Source organism: Heterocephalus glaber, unplaced genomic scaffold, assembly GCF_053883595.1.
Source record: "Heterocephalus glaber isolate CG9 unplaced genomic scaffold, H.glaber_assembly_v1.0 deba00000896, whole genome shotgun sequence".
Classification (NCBI taxonomy): Eukaryota; Metazoa; Chordata; class Mammalia; order Rodentia; family Bathyergidae; genus Heterocephalus; species Heterocephalus glaber.
In genome coordinates, this window is record NW_028258170.1 from 2,951,680 (window position 1) to 2,965,351 (window position 13,672).

Below are 13,672 nucleotides of genomic sequence, written 5' to 3' on the forward strand. Positions count from 1 at the left end.
CCCAACAGAACAACAAATATTAAAAACCAAGAAAAGGAAGACATCACAAAGGAAAGCCCATCAGATTCACAGCAGGCTTCTCAACACAAACTCTTAAGTCAAGAAGAGGCCATGTAGTATTTCAAGCCCTAAAACAAAACAATCTCCAACCCAGATTGATGTACCCTGCAAAACTATCTTTCAAAATTGATGGAGAAACCATACTTTCTTTGCTTTCAAGTAGGAAGATATTTATTGATAGGAAAGCTCCTGAGGGGAAGGAGGGGTCCCAATCCAAAGATCCCACTTTACAGAAAAGTTTTATAAGGAGAAACCCACATGGGTACAACATGGGACACAGCCATAAACATTTTATAAGGTTACAAGTATAGTCACTTAGGTAATGGTGGTCCAATTGGGAAGCAAGTCACATAGCAAGTGTACAAGTATTTTCATTAAGGGTTGGGGTCAAGACTATTTCCTGTAGAGAATGGATTAAGACCTTGATTACCCACCCAGGTGATTGATACCTATTTAGAATATCAGTCACTTCTATTTATCTGCAGGAGAAGCATGTGTGTGGAGTTTCTCTCCTTTTACAATTGTGGTCTTCAGTGAATGTGCCTTGGTCCACAATTGTCTTCCATGCTGAAAGCCCAGCCCTGTATAACCAGCTGTAATATCTATAACTAACTTAGCTGTCTACAATACCAAGAGCCCCCAATTAAATTAGATCAAATCCCCTTGGCTTAGGTTGTTCTGTCCCTTTCTGTGTGTACAGCCAGGAAGTCTAATTGATGTTGTGCTGTGGTTTGTTTCATCTTTGTCCCAGCCTTCTTGAGGACTTAGCCCTATCTGACTGCTTATAATATTTCTACCTAGGTCATCTATCTATCATATTCCCCCCTTCTGAAGAAGTATCTCACACTGCTGTGAGGGGGCAAGGGGGAATGACTGCTTGAGCTACTTCAGGATGAAGAGGGTCATAGTTGTGGTTGGCAGTCAGGGGTACCCTTCAGAAGTTCTATCTAAAGGTCCTCAATAGGCATCACACATTTCCATCATGGGTAGGCATATAGCTTTGAGTCTGGAGGAGACAAGGCCAGAAAGACAGTGAACTACACATGGGACAAACAATAAGATCAACATGAATATTATGACTATAGCAAACAGATGCTTCCACCAGGAAGAGCTAGTAATTGTTTTCCACAGGGAGGATAAAAAGAAGTCCCAGGGAACTTCAGAATCCATTAGAGAAGTAATTTAACAGTTATGAGTTGTTTACAAGGTCCCAATAAAAGAATTCTAGCACTTTTGTCACTGGTTCCATTTATATGACTGGAGTATGGCAGCCTATCAAAGTCAGCTAAGCCTCCTCAGGCATGACTTTGGAACCATGCATAGAGCCTCTCAGCTCCTCTGTCAGTGTCAGCTGTGAGGATGGGTCACAGCCTTGCTTTACCATGTTTCAGCGAAAGCATAGGAGACTTTTCCCTCTTTGTGACCCTCATTTGGCACATAGTAAATTTGTCCTCTGGTGCCCAGCAATCTCCCTGCTCTATAGGTTGAGTGACTTACCAAAGATATAGAACCCTGTAGGAAAGTTTCCTTTGTTCCTGGATTTTTGTTGACCTTCAGGTGCCAGGACAAAAATATTGCCTGACCTCATAGCCTAGTTACCTTTCTAGTTTTGGTCTCCAAACTTTAGTTGTTGAACACCCAGGAGAGAAGATCAGTGACATAAATATTTCAGTAGGAACAGTGAGGTTAACTATTATAATAGTTAAAACATCAAGCACTTTTGAAATATAAAGCACATTTAGAGGGCTGTTATTTCTTACCAACCATGGTTGTTTTAGTAGATTAATCCCTGCAGAATGTTAGCAGCCAAAAGTTGTATATTATAGAGAAACTTAAGATCAAGAGCTACACATAATATTTTAGCATGACAATCATGATGTCATTTTCTTTGTAACACATGTCTATCTTGCTATGGAATAGTCTTTTACATTTTTAACAAATTGAACAGACAGACACACACATAAGACAACTTGTTTATAAACAAAGGTGCATTTAGATGTATTTGGCCAAGTTGACATATAATAACTTTTATAATTTTTAGGTTTATAACTATAAATAAGACTAGTCAGAACTTTGTAGATTAACAGAAATCTCTTGCAGTAAGAATTAAGGAATAAAAATATTCTATGCCTGTGAAAGCAAAGGTGGTTTTAAGACAAGCCTTATGCTGGCAGCTTATCTGAATAGAATACCCAGCTACCCAGGCTTCTCACTGTTGTTTTTATAGCTATAGTTGTTTGATAGCCACCTGTAATTGTTTCCTCTAAAGGGACAAACAGTTAAATATCTCGGGGGGGGCACTCAGGCTGGGTTTGGGTATAGAAGAGACTAGGTGATACTCTCTGAAGCTAAGTATGAATTCTAAACAGTGAGGGAAGAAGGCCTCTCAAGCCTCCAACCTGCTGTGCTACAGATGTCTACCTATGACACTTTTTACCATTTTGAAAAAAAAAGAACAAAGGATAAGAAGGCATCCCTGTTTATCCCTCTTCTGTGCCCAATCTAAGGTGTCCCTTAGGCTTTATCTCATCCAGTGCCAGTGGCAGCTGACTAGAGGTGCAAGGAAGTGGCCAGAGCCAGGTTACCTGTTCTTATCATTTTCTAATTTTGCATAAGGGCTGAAAGGCAGATAAATCTGGATTAAAACTTTTACATTTTTTCTTGAGAGATTGAGGATTAAACCTAGACCAGTTTTCTATATGGCCCAGAGATAAATGAAGGTCAGCTTTACTCTGCAAGGATTCCAAGAGACTCACCATTCTGGAAGCTTTGTCTTGAAATCCAGCAGTCACAGAAGAGTGAAGTGCCTCACATCAACCCCTGTTGAGAACTTTATTTTCCCTCAGGGTTAGGGCAGTGGAAAAGGGACAGAAAAGTGCCTTTAAGTATGGCACAAAAATATCATCTTAGCCATCTCATGTATAGAAGGAAATTTAGGATCAGGAGCTTTTCCAGAGTGAATCTGCAATCCTTACCAAAATGTGTCACTAGCACAAAAGCTATAATTGACTCCAACTGAATTATCAAGCAGAAAAATCAAAGCAATAATCAAAGAACCTGAATGGCTGTTTTTTGCCTCTTGAAAGAGAATAAAGGTGTCCCAAGTATATTGTTTAGGCCTTTTTAAAGTAAAGTATTTTGAATATATAATATCTAATATATGACTTAAATACCCTACAGGCTGTTGAGCAGCTCCCTGATCTTGTAGAAACACTCCCAAAGCCATGTCTCACCTTTTATTTACATACAAAATGAAATGGTGTCCTGTAGGTAGATACTTAGAAGTGCTTGTTTGAGCTTCTGGAATGCTGTCTGGGAACTAGATTCCCAGGTTAAAAATATGACTGTCTTTTGTGTTTTTTATAAGCTAATAGAGGGGTCACACAATCTCACTCTATCCTGTTATCTGAAGGCCACAAAAGCCTGTAATTTCCAGGAATGTGCTTAGCTTCTTTAGAGTCTTGGGCTGTGGAAAGGAAAGAGTTGGTTTAATTCCTCCTTCCCCACCTTGGGTTCCCTTAGATATAATAAGGCCTCAATATTTTACCTCAAGGCCACAAAGTTGTGCCTTAGATCTAGAAACCTTATAACCCCTGTCTGTTTAGAAAATTCAGCAGAGCTGAAGTCTTGGCTAGAGAGCTCTTCTGAGGAGACACATAGTATTATCTTACCTACATATTATAAGACTGTGACTTTGGAAAAAAATATAGTATTTTCTTTTATCAAATCAGGATCTAGGGATGTCCTCATCTTTTTCCAGATAAATAGTTGACAATTTAAAATAATTAAAGGGCTTAGTTCTCATCTTTCTTAGATCTTCCAGAATACATGCCTGAAAATGGCTTCTATTTTAATCTATCTGATTGACAGGCCAGTAGAGCCTTGTATAGAAACTGCTTGTGTTCCAGGAGGAACCAGTTTTTCCCTTGGCTGCCTGTCTTTTGCACTTCTAAAATTAAGATATTTGTCTCTAGTGTAGTAGCAGCTTGTAATACTACTTGTCTCTCATTAGAAATAAATGTTTGATTTAAGAGCAACATTATATCTTTCTAATCTAGTCCATAGATCTGAGTAAGTTCTCCAAAGACCTCAGTGTTCATATCAGGATCATCTGAAATCTTTTAGATCTCATTTGCCCTGTCTTAGATCACTGAGAGAAAAAGAACATAGGTAGTCCCATATTTGCCATGTACTTCTGGAAAAGGATATTGTCTTTAAGGGGTTTGAACAAAATTAGCTATGGGTGGATATAGTTCTGTAGAGCTTTAAATTGCAGCTGGTTTGAGAATTTGACACTTAAATTTTAAAGTATAAGAAGGAGGGTTCTCAGGCTCTAAAGGGCAAGTGGGAAAAACTTCAACTTTGATAGTAGGTGGAGATTTCACTGGGATTGGCTTAGAAACTTTGTCTTCCAGATCTAAAAGGAAAGGGCAGAAAGCTTCAGGTTTAATGATAAGGATCAGAAGAGTCTGATCTTCCTGCAGCTTATATTTACACTTTGAACACAAATCAGGATTTTCTCCTAATGAAAAGAAAGATCTGGACATAAGGTAATTCTGACCATTTTCCCTCTTTTTACAGTATAATTCTAGTTGTGAAATGGCATCAAAATTAATACTTCCTCCTGAATTCCATCCTGGCTCTAGAGGATAGGCAGGCCATGCAGGGGTGCAGAAGAATGTTAGGCTCTTCTTCCTCAGTATGTGAGGATTGAACTTATGCCAGGGTTTAAAAGTATATTCCAAAGGAGTAAGAGACTTTTACTTGGCATTCCCACATTCTAGAAAAAACAAACAGAAACAAGGCTTCCCTGTGATTCTGATTGATTCCTTATGCTCCTAGGGCATCCTCTAGGATCACAGCTCCAGCACATGGGGCTTTCATCTGGAGAGAGCCCAGAAGGTAAATTAGACTGGAGTAGCCACCCTTTACCAGCGTGCAACCTTACCTTCCCCAGGGAACTTGTGTTTTTACTACCATATAAATTTCAAAGCTCAAGATATAATTGATTTTAGTTGTAAAATCATGTCTTTTGGAAGGAAATATTGTTAGCCAAACCAATAATCAAAAGTATCTAAGTCATTGTTTTCTAAATCTTTGAGAGTGAATGAGGCAGATAGATTAAAGGGCTGTGGCTTTTTTCCTTTGAAAAAAAATCACTTTTAGAGACAGAGGCAGACCAAAGCATCACAGGATCTTCACCCATGAAGAAAACCACAAAGACAGCTATGCTGTCTGACCACCTAGGTAACTTCCAGCAGCAAGACAAAGACTACACATTGTTCAAAGTTCACAAGGCACATTCATCAGGTTTCCACAAGCACAGAGAGGAAGAGAAAAGCTGGTTGAGATCCCTTTTATTCCTAGTTAGCAAAGCACAAATGCAAACAGTTTCTCTGTTAGCTGTTCCATCTAAGGCCTCCTAGAGAGGTGTGGTCTAGCAGAAAAGCAGCCAAAGAGTTCTAAAGTTAATTCCCAAAAGTTTTGGAGTTTCTAGCCTATTAAAGTTTTGTCAATCAACCTCTACTGAGTTACTGTTTTCTAAACATGTCTATCTTACTAGGAGAGAGAGACCAGTCTCTTCCTGCAGCTCAACTCTTAATGGAGGCTTGAGAAAGGGCCCTGCCAGCATCATTTCAGGTCTCTCTGATACAGAGGATATCTGTTGATGACTGGAAAGTTTACCTTTTACCTCAGTGAGGAGTCCAGTTAGGGGACAATAGTTATGCAAAGATTTTTCTACTGATTACCCATTTGGGCTTTCAGGGGCCAGTTTCCACTGGGGACCTTCAAGCATCTGCCATAGAGAAGCCCTGGCCATTAACTCTCAGGTGTCACTCCAGTTTCTACTAGATTCACACACAGAGATCTGTCTCCAGAAAGGAATCTATCTGCCTGTATTGCCACCATTTAGTCTAAAATTTATTGGCCAAAGTGTTTTCTCATACATAAATGATAAGTACCAGACCTATGAAGAGAGAGAAAGAGAGAGAGGAGAGAGAGAGAGAGAGAGAGAGAGAGAGAGAGAGAGAGAGAGAGAGAGAGAGAGAGAGAGAGAGGATTTTCCCTAAACTAAATGTGTTTTGGTCCCTTAAGTGTTGTGCTTACAGGAATAGCTCCTTCTGGTTTCACACAGAAGTTGGTTCTTTCCATGGGGTCTCAGGTGTAGTCCCCCAAGGAAAACTGTTGTCCAGAGCACTAAGCAGAGTTATCACATCCACATGCTCTCCTGGAAGGACAAAATCTTGATATCTCAACTAATGGAGAGTTAGGGTATTTTTCCTGATCTGAAATGACTTCCCTATCTTCAGCTTTGGCAAGAATGCTCATTTTCTAAGGATTTAACTTAAAGGTTCTTAGGAGGAAGACATTGAGTCTTCAGAGATCCTTTCTGACTTTACATGCCCCTATAAAGGAGAGTAGAAGATTGGCAGGAGTGATTGGAAATGAGACCAGGAAAGGAGGTCATTTCTTCTCATGCTCTCAGTGAGTTATTGAGACAACTTGACCCTGGGTCATCACTGTTAGCCTGGAAAGGCAAGAGTGTGGAATCTCAAGAGCTAGGACTGCCTCCCCACAAGTGAAAGATTGGACTAGAAAGGAAACTGAGGCAGAGCTGGCTCAACATTTTTTTTAGAGTGTAGAGAATGGTTGGGGGAGCTTGCTTAGTGAAACCTATCTCCCAAGCCTGAAGAGCAGCTGCTGGATTAGTGCCTTATTAATTAACAGCTGGGGTCCCACATTTTATCAATACACACATATTTTCAGCTATAAACTAGATTTTACTACATTTTCTAATGTACTTGTAATTACTGATACAGGTCATTAGATGGCACTCTAACATTACTTTTCCCAAGCATTGTCTAACAATTCAATCAAGCAATCAATATAGAACAGAAACATAAAACCTTGTCTACAAAAGTAAAATATCCTTTTAAAGAAACATCATCGTTTTAACAAAATGACAATATATAAGAACTCAAAGCATTTACAAGAGGCACAAGTAGTGACAAACAAGAATAACAATTTTAGATACTTAATATAATTTAACAATCAATAAAAATAAATGCTTACCTCCTATTAATTATTATCTCAGTTGAACCTCCACTAGTACCATGGGAAAGATGAAATATGAAATGCCGTATCTCCCAACCTGGTAACTGTTTGATACACTGAGTTTTTGTTCTCTAGAAATTGAAGAATGAGTCCTAGGAATGATGGAGGTTAAATGTAGGAAGATATTTATTGATAGGAAAGCTCCTGAGTGGTTGGAGGAGTGGGAGCAGGTAGCCCTAACATATTTTCACCATGAGGAATGTCTGAGGAACTTCACAAATATCAAACCACCACCAAAAAATTCTAAACAATATCCTAGAAAAAGACAATGATGGTCACAACCCTATGAAGCCCAGTAAAATGAGCCCACTGGATAAGGAAAGACATTTAATGGAAAATGGTCCAAAATTAAAAAATGAAAGAGATAACAACAAGAAAATATCATAAAAAGTGTAAGTCAATACATATTAGTTATAACCATCAATGACAATGGCCTCAATTCATCAATCAAAAGGGCTTTTATCCTCTGAGTGAAAGTCAAAAGATAGAAAACAAAACTCCATGTGACAGAAATCTGGATAAAAGCAAGTGTTGCTATTCTATTTGCAGACTAATGGAATTCCTTCCTTTCATTTATTTTATTGGTACATTTTAGGTACACAATATAGTGACATTCATCATTGAGGATGTGTACCTTTACATAATGTATCTTAATTCTTTTTTTTCTCATTCTCTTACCATCCCATCAACCCTTCCCACTCATCCCTATTTACAAAAATTTTGTTTACATTTTTTAATTTTCTCATATTTAATCCATTCTCTTCATTCCTTTCCCCACCCCTCCTACTTCCCCTTCCCCCTTGCACATTTTCTTCCTACTTCACATTATCTAGAATATTTATTTTTATACTTATTTTCACTTTCAGTTTCTCACATTGGAGGAACTATTCAGTATTTATACATCTGTGTCTATTTAACTTAAGAGTATGGCCTCAATGTGCATCAATTTAGCTATGAATGTCTCTAATTTCTCATTCTTTATGGCTGTTACTCTACTTTACAAAAACAAAACCACATTTTCTTTATCCAGTCTCCAGTTGATGAGCAACTGGGCTGTTTCCAAGTTTTAGCTAATACAAACTGTGCTATGAATATGAATGTACATATAATGCTGTGTTATGATTCTTTTAATTCTTTGGGGAAGATACACAGCAGAGGACTAGCTGGGTCATGTTAGACCTCTAATCCTAGTTTTTTGAGGTATCTCCATATTGATTACTACAGTGGTTGAACCAGTATGCACTCTGAGCAACAATGGAAAAGGGCTCCTTTCTCTGGACATCCCAGCCAGCATTTGTTATTGGTAAATTTCTTGATAGCAGCCATTCTTTTTGGGGTGAGGTGGAATCACAATGTTATCTTCATTTGCATCCCTTGAATGGCCAGTGATGTTGACCATTTTTTCATATGTTTACTTGCTATTTCTACTTTTTTGTCTGAGAAAAGTCTGTTCAATTCAGATGTCCAATTTTGGATTGGGTCTTTAAATTTGAGAGGACTGATTTTTTTTAACTTCTCTATATATTCTAGATAGCTGAGCTTTGTCTGAAGAATATCTGGTAAAATTTTTTCTCCATATTGTGGGTTGTCTCTTCATCCTGTTAGTAGTTTCTCTTGCTATCCAGAAGTTTTTTAATAATGAGATCCCACCTGTTCACTATTTGTGCTAGATCACATACAACTGAGATTATGTTCATGAAATCCTTTTTTTCTTTAAATTTTATTTTATTGGTGCATTTTAATTTTACAATATAATGGCATTCATCATTGGAAATTTGCACCTTTACATAATCTCTCTTGGTTCTTATTTTCCCCCTTCCCCTTTCTTCCCTTCAACCCCTCTATCCCGCCCAATTTACAAAGACTTTGTTTCCATTTTTTCATTTTCTCATATTAATTCCATTCCCTTATTTTTTTCACTTATCCCTCCCACTTCTCCTTCCCCTTTGCCACTTTTCTTCATATTTCATATTATCTATTATATCATTCAGTCTTTATTCACACTTTCACTTTCTCATACTAGAGAAACTTCAATATTTAACACATGCACGTCCTATTTATTTCACTCTAGAGTATCACCTTAAGGCTAATCCATTTAGCAAGATGTGTTTCTAACTTCTCATTTTTTATGGCTGAGTAGTACTCCATTGTATTAAAAAACCACATTTTCTTTATCCAGTCTCCAGTTGATGGGCATTTGGGCTGCTCCCAAGTTTTTACTATTACAAACTGTGCTGCTTTGAATGTTGGTGCACATATATCACTGTGGTATGATTCTTTTAATTCTTTGGGGAAGTTACCCAGCAAGGGAATAGCTGGGTCAAATGGGACTTCCAGTCCTAGTTCTTTGAGGTATCTCCATACTGATTTCCACAGTGGTTGCACCAGTCTACACTCCCACCAGCAGCGGAGCAGTGTTCTCCTTTTTCCAAAGCCCTGCCAGCATTTGTTATTGGTTGATTTCATGATAGTAGCCATTCTTTCTGGGGTGAAATAGAATCTCAGCATAGTTTTCTTTTGCATCTCTCTAATGATCAGTGATGTTGAACATTTTTTCATATTTTTTGTCTGAGAAATATATGTTCATTTCAGATGCCCATTTTTGGATTGGGTCTTTACATTAAGGAGGTCTGATTTTTTTAAAGTTCTTTATAGATTTGTGATAGTAGACCTTTGTCTAGGGACAGCTGGTGAAAATATTTTCTCACACTCTTGGAGGTCTCTCTTCTCTCTGTTGGTGGTTTCTCTTGCTGTGTGAAGCTTTTTCATAGAAAGAGATCCCACTTGTTGACAGTTTGTGCTAGTTCATGGGCAACTGAGGTTTTGTTCATAAAATCTTTGCCTACATCAATGTCTTCAAGTGATCTTCCTAAATTCTCTCCCAGCCAGTTTAGTGTTTCTATTTTAATATTTAGATCTTTAATTCATATAAAATTTAGTTTAGTGCATGGTGAGAGATATAGGTCTAGTTATAGTCTTGGAAAGTTGAAACCCAATTTTTTCAGCACCATTTATTAAAGAGGCAATCTTTCCTCCAGTGAGGGTGTTCAGCTCCTTTGTCGAAGATGAGTTGGCTGAGTGTGTCTGAAGTTGTTTCTGCATCTTCTAATCTGTTCCACTGGTCCATAGGTCTGTTTCTTTTCCAGTACCATACTGTTTTTATCACAGTAGCTTTGTAGTATAGTTTCAAGTTGGGTGTTGTAATACCTCCTGCCATGTCTCTGTTACCTAGAATTGCTTTTGCTATTCTGGGTCTCTTCTTGTTCCAAATGAATTTTTGGACTTTTTTCAGTGAATTTTTGGACTGTCCATGAAGTATGCTACTGGGATTTCAATTAGGATTGCATTGACTCTATATACCAGTTTTGGAAGTATGACTATTTCCAATGTGTTCATTCTTCCTACTCAGGAGAAAGGGATGCCTTTCCACTTTCTAATATCATATTCAATCTCATATTTCAGAGTGCTATAGTTTTCAGAGATGAGGACTTTAATTTCTTTCATTAGGTTGATTCCTAGGTATTTCAGTTTTTTGGATGATATTGTGAAAAGAATTGTTTGCCCTATTTCTCTCTCAGTGAGTCTGTCATTCATGTAGAGGAAATCTATTGATTTTTTGTGTTGACCTTGTATTCAGCTACTTTACTGAATTTGGTTATTAAATCTAGAAGACTTTTGGTGGAGTTATTAGGGTCTTCTATATAGAGTATCATGTCATCTGCAAATAATGACAATTTGACTTCTTCATTTCCTATTTTTATTCCTATTATTTCTTTTTCTTGTCTAATAGCCATGGATAATGCTTCCAAAACTATGTTGAACAAGAGTGGTGATAGTGGACATCCTTGTCTTGTTCCTGATTTTAGTATGAAGTATTTCAGTTTTTGACCATTTAGTACGATATTGGCTGTTGGTTTTTCATAGACGGCTTTTATCAGATTGAGGTCGAGACCGTCTATCCTAATTTTTGAAGGGTTTTTAACATAAATGTGTGTTGGATTTTGTCAAATATTTTTTCTGCATCTATTGAGATGATCATATGGTTTTTGTCCTTGGCTGTATTGATATAGTGTATTACATTGATTGATATTCATATGTTGAACCATTCCTGCATCCCTGGGATGAATCCCACTTGTATGGGTGTATGATTTTCTTGATTATCAGGGTGTATGATCTTCTTGATTATGTTCTGATTGTTTGCCAGTATCTTAAAAGGATTTTTTTTTTTTTGGTACCGGGGCTCAAACTTGTGTCTTTGCACCTGCACAGCAGGTGGAGAAACCACTGAGTTAAATCCCTGGTCCTTATTAATAATTTTTGCATCTATGTTCATTAGTGAGATTGGCCTATAGTTCTCTTTTTCAGTTGGGTCTTTGTCTGCTTTGGGGATCAAGGTGATGCTTTCTTCCAGGAAAGAATTTGGGAGTATTGCTTCCCTTTCAATTTCATTGAAGAGTTTAAACAGTATTGGCAGGAGTTCCTCTCTAAATGTCTTGTAAAATTTGGCAGTGAAGCCGTCTGGACCTGGGCTTTTCTTAGTTGGTAAGTTTTTTATTTCTTTTTTCAGTTTCACTGATTGATATTGGGTTGTGTAGAATTTTTAGATCTTCTTCGTTCAACTTTGGTAATTCACATGTATATAGGAATCTGTCCATTTCTTCTGTGTTTTCCATCTTATTGGCATAGAGGTTCCCGAAGTAGGTATTGATGATCCTTTGGATTTCTGGTTGGTCCATTGTAATTTCATCCTTTTCATTTTCCTAATTGCACGGATTTGGGGCATTTATTTCCTTATTCTGATAAGTTTGTCTAAGGGTGTATCAATTTTGTGTATTCTTTTGAAGAATCAACTCAATTTCATTGAGTCTTTATATAGTTCTCTTAGTCTCCATTGCATTGATTTCTGCCCTGATCTTTATAATTTCCTCCCTTATATGAGCTTTGGGTGTGTCCTGGTCTTCTTTTACCAGAAGCTTCAGGTTCAGCATCTGGTTGTTTAATTGGGCTCACTCTGCTTTCCTAATATGAGTATTCACTGCGATGAATTTCCCTCCTAAGACTGCTTTCATTGTGTCCCATAGATTCAGATATGTTGTATGGTCATTGTCATTTAATTGAAGGAACTGACTGATTTCTTCTTTAATTTCCTCTGTAACCCATTGGTTATTCATAGGTGTGGATTTCAATTTCCATGTGTTTATGAAATTTTTGTGGTTTCTTTTGCTATTGATCTCCAATTTCATCACACTGTGGTCTGATAATATACAGGGGATAACTTCAATTCCTTTGCCCTTAACTAAATATGTTCTATGAGCAAGTAAGTGGTCTGTTTTTGAGAATGACCCATGTGCAGCTGAACAGAATGTGTATTCTGAGTTTGTGAGGTGGAACACTGTGTGAACATCTGTTCAGTTCAATTGTTCAAGAGTTAGATTGAGTTCTAATATTTCATTGCTTTTTTTGTCCAGTTGTTCTACCTATTTGTGACAGTGGAGTACTGAGGTCCCCCACTACTTTTTTATTATTGCTTCTATGATTTTTCATGTCCATCATATTTGTTTTATATATTTGAACGCACACTAGTGTTTGGTGCATAGATATTTATAATCATCATCTCTTCCTCTTGGACTGTTCTATTTACAAGGATGTAGTGTCCTTCTTTGTATCTCTTAATCTGGGTTTGAAATCCACTTGATATGCAAAGAGGATAGCTACTCCTCCATTTTTTTTAGGACCTGTCACATGGAGTGTTGTTTTTCACCATTTAACTTTCAGTCTGTGAGTTTCTTTATGAATTAAGTGTTTTTCTTGTATGCAGCATATTGTTGGACCTTCTTCTCGACCCATTCTGCCAGTCTATTTCTTTTGATTGGTGAGTTGAGACCATTAATGACGGTTATAACTGATGCATATTAACTTATCATTGTCATGGCTTTTTCTTTTTGTTGGATTATCCCCCCTTTGCTTTTAAATTCTTGTTGTGCCTGGTGGATTCATTCTGCTGGGCTTCCTGGGGTTGTGGTCCTTGCTGTCTTTTTCTAGGATTTTTGTCTAAAATTTTTTGGAGTGTTTGTTTGGTACTCATGAAGTTCCTAAGTTGCTCTTTGTCATGAAAGTATCTTATTTCTCCATCAATTTTGAAAGATAGATTTTCAGGGTACATTAATCTGGGTTGGAGGCTGCTTTCCTTTAGGGCTTGCAATATGTCACTCCAAGTTCTTCTTGCCTTGAGGGTTTGGAATGAGAAGTCTGGTGTGATTCTGATGGGCTTTCCTTTGTATGTGATTTGTTTCTTTTCTCTAACTGCTTGTAGAACTTTGTTCTTCTATTGGATTTCAGGAATCTTAACAATTATATGCCTATGTGTAGTTTTTTTTTATCAAGACTAGTGGGAAAAACTTTTAGCAGCTGTATGTCAGACAAAAGACTGGGATTCTCCCCACAGTTTAGTACATAATAATTTTTGAAGAACATTCATATTTTACAATTTCTCTTG